At 35.6% G+C, this 12,728-nt stretch overlaps 1 protein-coding gene across 4 annotated transcripts in view; it reads left to right on the top strand.

Annotated features, from left to right (window-relative positions):
- The window catches only part of LOC114880889 (Y+L amino acid transporter 2), a 91,396-nt gene that overhangs the window by 34,657 nt on the left and 44,011 nt on the right, over window positions 1-12,728 (top strand). The gene's annotated exons all lie outside the window — the stretch shown is intronic.

Here is a 12,728-nt window from a genome sequence, read left to right as displayed (position 1 = left end):
TGTGGTAGGTAGAATTTCCAATACTTTATGCCTCAAATACCCTCACAAAAAGAGATCGAATGCATAATGTTTGTAAGTCAGTACCTGTAATAATGTTGTCCAATACATAATACTATAAAAATGATAATAATAAAAAAAGAATAAATACATGTTTACAAGTAATAATTGACATTTTCAATATTAAATAAAATTAAAAGTCTGCGCGTATTCGCTTGTTAACTATTCTCTTCGTCAAATAAATTATCGCCATAATCGCTTGATAAAAGCTATTTATATATAAAATAAATTAATATAGCATTCCACTTACAAAGGACAACGTCAGTTTATTCTGACTTTATGGTAGCCATTTAAAAAAAAAAGATTTTATGCACTATATAATCAGGTACTTCGTAATATTTAATTAAAAAAAAAATTAGGTGGATAGTTGCTATAATTTCCGAGATAATTGTTTGTAACACTTTATTTGACTCACCCTCTATATCTATATCTTTGGTTGTATTTTGATCTTGTTATTCTGTTAAAATGCCATTTTTGTTGAACTTCCACGTCTTTCTTTCTTAACTTTTCTGTAATCTTCTCTTTGTATTTGTCTCACTCCCAATAGGCTGAAATCATTTCCTTTTTAATATTCTTCCCTTTCACTGACGCTCTTAATTTGTATTCTTTCCATTTCCTTCTGTCACACATTCCTTCACTAGTGTTCTACCTACTCTCGTTCTTACTTTTTTCTCAAATTTTGATGTTCTAATTCTAATTCTCATTCTTATTTTAATCTTTTCCCTTTTTATCTCTTCTAAAACAATATGTTCTGGGGTCTGTGTACTTAACGCCTAATGTCCACTTTATGTACCTTAATTGCACTCTTTTTACTTCCTTCTTTTCCCTGAATACCCATAATTCTACATTATGTGTGATTATACTTGTAACAAACATATCGAACAAGAACATTCTCATTTTATAGTTTTCTTTAAACTTTCTCTCCCCTATTCTCCATACTGGATTGAAGCCTATATTCGCTTTCTTTAGTCTTTGCTGGATATGTTTTTGTTAAACTTCTATTCGTTTGAAATATCACCCATAGATATGAGAATTCATTGACTATCTCTATATTGGCTGCTTATTCTATAATAATATAATATATTCTAAAAATATATAATATATTTTATAAAGTGAGTAAAAAAATGTATAAGCTAATTTCCTCACAAAATCACCGAATTACAGGATTGCCTCGTAATAAGCAACATGCTCGCGAGCAGGCCGAGCAAGGATGTTATTTTTTGAACAAGGCTAGAATATAGCATGCCCTCTCATTCTCGCACTATTTCGCTTATTTCAAGGCAAATATGCTAGACTGAGAAAGCATTATATATATTCCATCCTTCTTCTACTAACCGATGTCACTGCTCAGTCGAGCGTGACAATCTATTACCCAAAACATCGGCTTCTCGCTTTCACGGACCTCTCACTCATTTCTTGGACCTCTCACTTTGCGGGCGACATTAAACGAAAAGGTGGGGATAGAGATTTGCTTATTTCGAGCCAGAAAACTGTTGCTTATTACAGATCAATACTGTATTACAAACTACTATTTTGAATTTTGAATTTTGAATTTTAACTTTCAGATAATCTCGTGAAATTTTCTCGAAATATAGGATTTTGGCCAGTTTTCCAACTTTGCAAACCGCTGTGTCGATTCAACATCATTTGACACCCTGAAATAAATTTTATTCTACCTTGAGACACGTGAAGCACTCTTTTGTATATTTCCAGCATTGACGCTTGCAACAACAGCGATAAATATTTCCAAGTTTCTTTACCTCTTTTTATTAAATTCTTGAAACACGACTCTTCTTGGAATAAAGGATACCGACTTCCAGACTTAAACTTTTACTTTGTTTACCTTAACAACGCAACTTTCTCGTATTAGGGCCGGTAGCCATATTTACTTTGACGATAGGTGTCCAGTTAATTTTGTTCTGTTTTTCTTTTTTTAAAGTAATATTATTCCGAGGTTGGATTAAATCTGGGTGTGGTACACTACATAATGCAAAATGTAGCAGATACACAAACTGTATTATCAGTATCGGTATACTACCATTCTTTTGTATATATTGGACCCCTGAGCAACAATTTCTGTACATATCAAGATATAAAAGGGATCCGGAAGCTTTTCTGACCATTGATGCTGCAGGTGATATAATTAAACGTGAATCGTCACAAGATCTACCGATATTTTTATATCAGTGTGTAATTGTTACTAAAGAAGGTAACATACCGATTTTTCAAATGATTTCGGCCGATCATAGGAGTATGATAACTTTTTTTTACGAACTATTATTGCCAAAGGTGTTCCTATCCCACGTACAATGGTAAGTGATTTCGGAAGGGCTATCTTGATTGCGGTTTCAAATATTTTTGCAAAATGTATTGATCTCAGAGACTATTTACAGAAATGCTATGCTATTGTAGTTTCAAGAAACGTAAGCGGAATACCTACTTGTTATATTAGATTAGATGTCAGTCATCTGATTCGTATGATAAACAGATGGAAATTGTAAAAGGTAATGAAAAAATTTTAGTGCGTATCTTTTTTCTTCGTTGTATTGGTCAAGCTTATAAAATGAGTTCTTTTAAAGAATTAGAATATTTTATTGAATCGCTATTATGCGTTGCATTGAGTAAATGTATAGGTTGCGCAACAAATGGAAAACCGTTGGAATCTGATTTACGGATGCAATATTTAAATGATATAATAAAAGATAATGTCAATGTTAATAACATAAAAACATTTACAAATGAAAATAACGACGAAATGTCGAAGAATGACTCTTTAGTCGATGATGTTCCCAATGAAGAGTTAAATTTTGATTGTACAGACTGGATTGAATGGAGTGATTCCGTTTTAAATTCTGCAAAAAAAATTGCAGAAAATGCAACTTGTGGTAATGTTATAAATGCTTGCTATAACCCTGAATTTGCTAAACAAATCAGAACGCGTTTATTGCCATATGTGCTCTTATGGACGGGTATAATGCGTCCACATTTCAAAAGATCTAGTGAAATCGCCACTTCTTCTTCTGTTGAAGCAGAATTTGGGGACTTAAAAAATAGAGGTTTTGAAGGTAAACTGCCAATAAGAATCGATAAATTAATTTGTCTTTCAACATCTGGACTTCCTTGATGCAAAAATAATTTTTAACAAAAAATACAACCGACTTCGAAATGCACTAAAAAGTATAATTTATAAAAAAACTTTATAAAAGTATAAAGTATAAAAAGATATAATTTCTACTTCATTTATACAAATACCCAACAGCTATTAATAAAACCTATTTACTCGTTAAATAGTATACTAAATACATTTCAACCTTTTCGGAGGCGGCGCAAAATTAAAAACTTTTCTTCTACTAGGAAGATTCAGGCGTCGACAACCTATCAAATCATTATTGGCAGCATCGTATATTCGGGTATTTTTAATATTGCGCCGCCTCCGAAAAGGTTGAAATGTATTTAGTATACTATTTAACGAGTAAATAGGTTTTATTAATAGCTGTTGGGTATTTGTATAAATGAAGTAGAAATTATTTCATACTTTTTAGTGCATTTCGAAGTCGGTTGTATTTTTTGTTAAAAATTATTTTATTTCACACTTTTTAGTGGAACGAGCAGTATTTGTAGGATGCCGTAAGTTGGTTTACCGTTCTTATTGGTTAATTACAATAACGATAGTTTTTAACGATAACAAGTTCCATACAAGTTATCAGAATAGTTATTAACAATAACAAATTGCATAAATTTTTGCAAGTGAAATATCGCGGAAATATCTCCTATTAGATGTGAAAGGTTTCATCGCAATCGGTACATGCCTTGCAGAGTACACATGTATATAAGAAACAGTAGAGAATCGGCGACTGCATGCTGACTCATACACCAGTAGAGACACGTAGGCATACGTAGAATTCAATGTAGTAGTAACAATAGTTTTTCACGAATATCTCGGAAACTAAAACTTTCCGTTAATTATGCATAATGAAAAAGTTGTTCAGAATCATGTCCCCGACAACATATTAAAAGGTCATTGAAATCGTCCAATCTTGACATTGAAAACTTCCTGTATTTTGCAATAACAATGAAAAAATGAAAAATTTTTTTTCAATGGGACCAACCGGAAGACATACCCTACAAGATGTAAAAGGTTTCGTTCCGATTGGTACATCCATCTCGGAGTAATCGGTGAACACACACAAAAAAAAAAAAATACATACTGATCGAATTGAGTAACCTCCTCCTTTTCGAAGTCGGTTAAAAAATTACATTGATTTCTAATGAGAAATGTACCGCTGCAATTAGATAACGACATAGAAAGAATATATAACAAAAATAGTGAACCATCGTTAGAAAAATCCTCAGACTCCATAGATATATCGGTAATTATTGAGATTAGGTTACACCTCACCGATTTTGATGAAATTTAAATATATTGTAAAATTCAACATTTTGAACAACTTTTTCCTATACATATAACCGCCGCTCGGCCTTAGTTTTCGAGATATTTTCGAAAAACTGTCGAAACTAACATATTGAATTCTGGTCATCCGTGAGCGTCCGTGACAACGTACGCATTAGTATGGGATCGCCGCTTTTCTACTGTTTCTGCAGGCAACAGCACGGCGACCAATGAACAATATACATGGTGTCATGTAACGTATTTTCACCCTCCTAGATGGCGGCGGGGGGGGGATTCTGAATAACTTTTTCCTTTGCGAAAAAGTGGTTTGAAGCTTCCTTTTTGAATTATTAAGCAAAAACACTGACTAATCCGAGCGCGTATAACGCGCGGGCTCAGGGACGGCAGCGTCGGCTACGAAGCGGGGCTTGACGTAGGTCGCGAACGAACGGCTCGGCACCCAGTTAGCATAGCACAATAAAAAAATTGAACTAGTTAAACATTTTTTGTTGTTGTTCAAAACGAATACGGAATCTAATCTCTTGTCGCCTGTCATAATGTAAAAAATGAAATTCTAAACATTCTAAACAGCAAATAAAAATGTTTGAAATGGAATAATTATTAAGAAGTTGAAAACAGTTTAAATGAAACTTACCTATCAGTTCCTAGATTAATCTGCTATGCTGAAAGCAGATAATTCCCTCTGGATCACTGTGTCGATTCTAAACATTCGAAGAGGGAATAAATTACGAAGAACAGCTGATCTCCAGACAAGACCATTGAACCCACTTAACCACACGGTCACTATCACCATTCACAGAATTTTCTCTCAGGTAAATAAACATTTTTATTCACTGTCACGTTGCTATTGCACTGGACACAAATGAAATACATGTAATATTCCGCACTACATACTTCGTAACGTTTTCACGACGTTATTGGTCTTCCTTTCCAAATTCAACTTGTCCTTTTCTACGTTCGGTGACTTCAAAGGGTCGACACGAGTCTCTTTCGGTCACTCTTGGTTATAAAGAATAACAGATTTATGATCAGGAACCATGACCTATTTCTGAATGTAGAAAAAGACAAAGCCAATCAGATCTCGCAGACGCTCAAGCTAGCAGTTCCATTTGAAGTTGGAAAGGAAGACCAATAACGTCGTGTTCTGAAGTAGTGCGGAATATTACATATATTTCATTTGTGTCTAGTGCAATAGCAACGTGACAGTGAATAAAAATGTTTATTTACCTGAAAGAAAATTCTGTGAAAGGTGATAGTGACCGTGTGGTTGAGTGGGTTCAATGGTCTTGTCTGGAGATCAGCTGTTCTTCGTAATTTGTTCCCTCTTCGAATGTTCAGAATCGACACAGTGATCCAGTGGGAATTATCTGCTTTCAGCATAGCAGATTAATCTAGGAACTGATAGGTAAGTTTCATTTAAACTGTTTTCAACTTTTTAATAATTATTCCATTTCAAACATTTTTATTTGCTGTTTAGAATGTTTAGAATTTCATTTTTTACATTATGACAGGCGACAAGAGATTAAGTTCCGTATTCATTCTAAACAACGACTAAAAATGTTAAACCACTTCAATTTTTTTATTGTGCTATACCAACGGGGTGCGCGACCTACGTCAAGCCCCGCTTTTGTAGCCGACGTTGCCGTCCCTGAGCCCACGCGCTATACGCGCTCTGATTCGCCAGTGTTTTTCCTTAATGTTATTTGGCACGTGTTTGGCTATAGGTTTTCAATTAATACTCTTTGTATATGGTCTAGTTGAATATATATATATTTGTATTTAAAAAAAACGTATATAAAATGAAAGGAATGAAATAACTATACTTAACTTAAAACTATTATAATATGAAAAATAAATCAGTCTTTTTTAACGCTTGCTTTCTCTGCTTTTACACACGTGCGTCTAGAACCATGTTCTATCTATAAACCCCTCTTTTCTATAATAGTACCAACCCTGTACGGAATTACTAGGGCTACCAACACTTAATAATTCAAAAACGAAGCTTCAAACAAAAGGAAAATGTTGTTCAGAATCACCCCAGCTACCACCCCTCCACGGGACCAACGCGAGTTCTGAAACACCCTGTATGTAGGTTAAGTTAGGCCAAATAAATTTCCGGCCGTATCCCCAATCAAAATATACTATTTTAAAAAATGTATAAGGTTTTTAATATTTTCATTAGCTACTCATTTTTCAAAGACAAGTAAGTGAGGCCGGCATTCAGGTTTTCAGTAACTGGTATTTAACCGGCGTGCAATATGTAAAGAGCGTCAATTACTTTATAGTATCTAGTAATAAATATATCCGCATATTTAAGGTGTTAATTACTTTAAGACAGGCATGCACACGAAATTGCCCGCTGTGCGCTCGCGTGCCCGCAAGCTTTTCACGGGCTCACGTCTATTCTACTGCAGGCCTGTACAGTTGTTGAAAATAAATGGTAGTCATAAGTAAGAGAGAACCGTATTGAACAAATAATGAAATAAGGAGACTCCTACTAAACGTCTAAAGTTATCCATGGTACACTGAGTTGCATTGAACTTGTCGCAATGAAGTTGGCTACAAATTCACTAACACATTCACGCCGCAGCGTCGGTGAACCGAACTCGCCATCGGCTCACCGACACGGCGTGAATGCGTTAGTGAATTTGTAGCCAACTTCACTGCGACAAGTTCAATGCAACTCAGTGTACACATGATAGAAGTATATTAAGCCTCGAAAGACGAATACTTTGATTAATAAGTAGCTGAATACAAGGTCACTTTGACCTATAACAGCGTCATTAAAATTTATATACAAAGTTTAAAATATATTTAAATATAACCAAGTATATACACACCGTAAGGAATACACATATAAATATACAATTTATACTGGGTCAAAATAATTGCATTTGATGTGTAAAGATGAAAATTTTATTTAAACCGTAAATCATACATTATGTCGGTAAAGGTTAATTAATCCAGATATGCCGAATGCTCCATTCGGCATGCGAAGATTAATCAAATCGTCATTCTTATTCTTTCCCTTTATTTCTTCGTTTAACATGGAATGTATCAAGTGAATTAGACGAAAGGGTTACTTATAAAATAACAATAGAGCAATTGCCCAAGTGTGGCAACAATTGAACGTAATTGAAGTGAGTCATGGTACCCGTCTAATCTGACCTGATCCCTGAACTCGGAAAAGAAGGTCAACGATACTTCATTCAATTATGTTGTGTATGTCAGACTAATTGTAATGTAATTCAGCTGATTTCGTTCAACGTCTTCTGTATGATGGTTATTCATTGCGCAAGAACATTCTTCGCTTAACATATGTGTAAGGAAGGTACATACTATATTCATAAAGGATAGCAACAGAAACTAAATAATTTTGGTATTAAACCAAAAAGATAAATTCCTACGCAGTAACAAAGACTTTAGTTACTTTGCCATATAAGCGTAGAGTAGATCTACCCAAATGCGTTAAATACTGCATAGAATGAACTTTAGCTATACTACTATTTCTGAGAATATTCCGCTCCTACAGCTTCATCTGCGACAATGTAACGAAATAAATAAAAAAAATTTTGAACGAAAAAATCACAAGACAGATTTGTAGTTGTAAAGCAATAGGTTATAGCATGTCCATCATTTAGGTTTGCTGTGTAACGTTCGCTTAACCCTTCAACAGCGTAGCGCGGATCAATCGTAATCCAAAGTTATAAAACGTATACAAACGTATATATATTAAATTAAAATTGAGATTCTCTTCGTGGTCTGCCATCCAAGGGTTAACAACGCATTTCTTACAACGGATCTCCGTTAAATGCTTTCCTTCATAATATAATCAAATACACAAACTCGATAATATTAAAGACTACATAAGAGATCTTTCTACCTCGATCAAAAAACGCATATCTTACCTTAGACACACTGATTGGACAAACATGCTAAAATCTTTTAAAAGAACTGATTCTACATTCTGGGCTACGTTCAAGGCAGCCAACTCTCACAAAACCCCCAGGGTAATCCCTCCGTTGCTCAGACAGTAACATGGCTTGTAGTGATAGAGACAAGGCGGAGATCCTTGTCCGCAACTTCAGTACGGTGCACTCAACGGCAACGGCATTTTCTTCGCCACACGAAAGCGAGGTCAATAAAATTATTGACTCTTTACATTTTCTTCCAAACCATTGTGCTATCAGTTCATAGCTAACACCAGCTAATATCACAACCAATATAAGAATGCTTAAAAACCGCAAGACCCCGGGCCCAGACGGCATCACAGCTCCTGTGCTCAAAAAGGCTTCTGGTAGGGTTATTTGACAACTCTACTATATATATAGAGTATCTATTAACAAATCCTACTTCCCTAACGCATGGAAAATAGCCAGAATGGCCCCAATTCTCAAAGCGAATAAACCTTGCGAAAAATCAACCAGCTACAGACCAATTAGCCCTTTACCTATACCAGGTAAAATTTTTGAAAAATACATTTATCGCACCTTCTTTTCTAAACAATTCAATATCAACAGTATTTTAATCCCGCAACAATTCGGGTTTAGACAGGGACATTCCACAATACATCAAATCACCCGAGTATCCCAACAAATCACTCACGAGTTGAATGTAACACGCTGTGCTGTTATAATTTTCCTTGACCTTGCCAAGGCCTTTGATACTGTCTGGCTTAATATTTAAGTTGCATCGTCATAATCTCGACCCTGGACTCCTGAAACTTATTTACTCCTATCTTACCAATAGGTCATTCTATGTCCAATTAAATGGTGCACGTTCATCCTACTACAACATTTCCGCTGGTATCCCGCAGGGATCGATCTTAGGTCCGATCCTTTTCCTCATTTACATTAACGATATCCCCATATCTAAGATATGCGAAATTGCTTTATTCGCCGACGACACAGCCATGTACACTCAGTCCCATCGAAGTTGTCGCAGTGAAGTTGGCGCGCTAACGCCGCCGCGGCGTGATTGCGTTAGCGCGCCAACTTCACTGCGACAACTTCGATGGGACTGACGATGAATGTAGTACACTACCTCCTTTCGTTTCCTGCCTGCTGTTTCAAGAATCCAGGCATACCTAATTCAAGTCTTAAAATTTTTCAACGATTGGAAATTGACCATTAACGTTGACAAGATTGAAGCTATTTATTTCTCTCGCAAAAAGCATCACAATAACCACAAAAGTTTATGTTCCGTTGTCAAGGTCCAAGAGTGTTCGTTATCTAGGAACCTTGCTTGACGAGCACCTTAGATGGAATGAGGAGGCGCTAAACCGTATTGCAAAGGCAAGCAAGGTACTCCACTTTTTATATCCTCACCTCTCGAACGGCTCTTCTCTATCTGTCGTAATAAAATTATGTATTTACAAAATGTGTATTAGACCAGTACTCACGTATAGTGCTATCATATGGTGGTCTCTTTTATCGACAACCACAAAAAAGAAATTTCAAGTTTTCCAAAATAAAGCTCTCAAAATTATCTACAATAATCCTAGACGTTTTTCAACTAAAACACTTCATGCTATGACCTCAATACCGATTGTACATGAATTTATCACTAACATTTCGCAAAACTACGTGGAAGGAACCTCTGCTTATGCTTTACACAAAATTCCATATAGGAGGATTAAAGTCCCATTTCCGATGATGTGGATAACATAAGTATTGCCTTATTATTTTTTTTTTTCTCTACGATTACTTTGCATAATTATACAGGTTAAGAGTTGTTTTGCAAAGGGTATAGCCGGCTAAGATGGTCAAAAGTGCCCCCAAACCAAATTCGACTTGCTATGAACCATTCGATAGGTGATCAAAAAAAAACAAGTCTGTGCCAAGTTTCAACCCTATATCTCATCTGGGAGGGTAGTTACGGGCAAAAATGTAATCGCGAAGTTTTTGGCTAATTTCTCCTATTTAATGACATTCGAAAATTCTGAAATAAATCAGAGATATTTCTATTTGTGAGGCACATATTACAGAATTTTTTCAGATTTTTAGATTGAAAACTGAAGCCGTGAAAAATCAAAAACATCAAAAAATGCTGAAAAATGGAGATTTTGTATGGAAGGAGTCGCGGATCTAGATTCATATTTTTTCTATAAGTGTATATTATCGATACTATTATTCTCAATTCTTTTGAGAATTTTTGGGCAGGTGCGCCATAGTTAAAAAAATTAAGAACCGATATTTTCGACATATTTCATGCGATAACACTGAACGAAACTGAAAAACATGTATTTTACAAAAAAAAAAAAAAATCAGCGTGAGCGGACTCGAACCTACGAAAAGCCTAGCAGCGGTTTAGCAGTCAAGCGCTTTAACCACTTTTTTTTTTATTAAATCCGTTTATTCAACAAGCCAACATTTACATATGTTTAGGTTGTATAAAACGATTCTTTGATTATGTGTAGTCTTATGGCTAATGCGCTTAAACGACTTAAAAATATTTGGGTTGGGTGGGTGTGAGTTTTAATAGAATCTTGATAAGATAATTCATTGCTTTTTTTCTTTGGGGCGCCTAGAAGGAATTTTGTTGGCATTAAGGATAGGTGCAACATTTTGGAAAAACTTAAATCTAGCTTACTAACTATATATACAAAACTTATCGCTATTCTTAAAAGTAGCAAAAAACTAAAACTAGCGCTGAGGTATTTACAAATTTACATATTTACATTCGTGTGAAGTTACGCTGGTTTGTGTTGGGGTGTGTGTTTAGGTCCGCTGGGGTTATGTGGGGAATGTTATGCGCGCTTTGGTTTTGCACCCACCAGTACTTTTGTGTGTTCTTGGGATTTTCTTTTTTATCTTTGAGGGAGGTCTGTGTGCAGTATTTCAGTAAGTTGAGAAGGTGGTTCGGTGATGGGATGAATTGGATTGCTTTTGTATTTTGATTTCTTTGGACGTGGTGTAATAATGGGATGTTGTTTGAGCTGGATACGAAACCGTTGCGGTTGAGACATGGGAAAATCTCGGGTGGTGTGTATCCGGTATTCATTGATTTTATTATGTATTGCCTGTTGGCGTGTAGTTTTTGAAGGAGTTCTATGAGTAGGGAGTGTTCGGGTGATTTGGAGAAGTAGTTCTTACATAGCTTGATGATGTGGGTGTCTATGCGGTGGATGTTTGCCGTGTTCAGTAGGATGGAGTTTCTGTAATTTTTTTTACAGTTGGAATCTATGGTTTTTCTGAGGTTGAGGCAGGTTCTTAGGCAGTGTCTCTCGAATAATCTTAGTTCTTCCATTTTGTAGTTGGGGATATTGAACCAGATAGGGCATGCGTAAGTTATAATTGGGCGTATCATTGCAGTGTAGCATAGGGTTTTGATGTTTCTGTTTAGGCATTTGGATAGGAAGGCTTTCGCTCTGGTTAGTTGGATGTCCAGGTGGGGGCGCTTTAACCACTAGACCACCGACATCATTGGAACAGCTTTCGATTTTTTCATATATACTGCACATAAAGTACTTTCAATAATTCTGGTTTATTTAGTTTTTCTTTTTAATTCTTATTCCGTTTCACTGTACGTAAAAACATTGAACATTGTATAACACACTTACTTGATAAAGAACAGACGAAAATTCGCCGTACAAGTAACTCTGACAAGCAAGAAACAGCGAAAAACTAGGTTTTTAATTTTTTTAACTATGGCGCACCTGACCAAAAATTCTCAAAAAAAATTGGGAATAATAGTATCGATAATATACAATTATAGAAAAAATATGAATCTAGATCCGCGACTCCTTCCATACAAAATCTCCATTTTTCAGCATTTTTTGACGTTTTTGATTTTTCACGGCTTCAGTTTTCAATCTAAAAATCTGAAAAAATTCTGTAATATGTGCCTCACAAATAGAAATATCTCTGATTTATTTCAGAATTTTCGAATGTCATTAAATAGGAGAAATTAGCCAAAAACTTCGCGATTACATTTTTACCCGTAACTACCCTCCCAGATGAGATACAGGGTTGAAACTTGGCACAGACTTGTTTTTTTTTTTATCACCTATCGAATGGTTCATAGCAAGTCGAATTTGGTTTGGGGGCACTTTTGACCATCTTAGCCGGCTATACCCTTTTTCCGCATAATTTCTTGTCTTCTTAAGCTTTACTTTCCTCTGGTAACACCACCCCAACTATGCAATTTTCAGCCGGTAAGCAGGCCGTCGCCTGCAGGTACGGTATCTTGGGCGAGACCACGGCGGAAATGTTCCCCGTGCGAATGCCAACTTTACGCCAAAAAAAAAATAAAAAAAACG

This window comes from Osmia bicornis, chromosome 5 (genome assembly GCF_907164935.1).
Source record: "Osmia bicornis bicornis chromosome 5, iOsmBic2.1, whole genome shotgun sequence".
Lineage (NCBI taxonomy): Eukaryota > Metazoa > Arthropoda > Insecta > Hymenoptera > Megachilidae > Osmia > Osmia bicornis.
The sequence above is the reverse complement of the archived record's forward strand: the minus strand, read 5'-3'. Positions and strand labels throughout refer to the sequence as shown.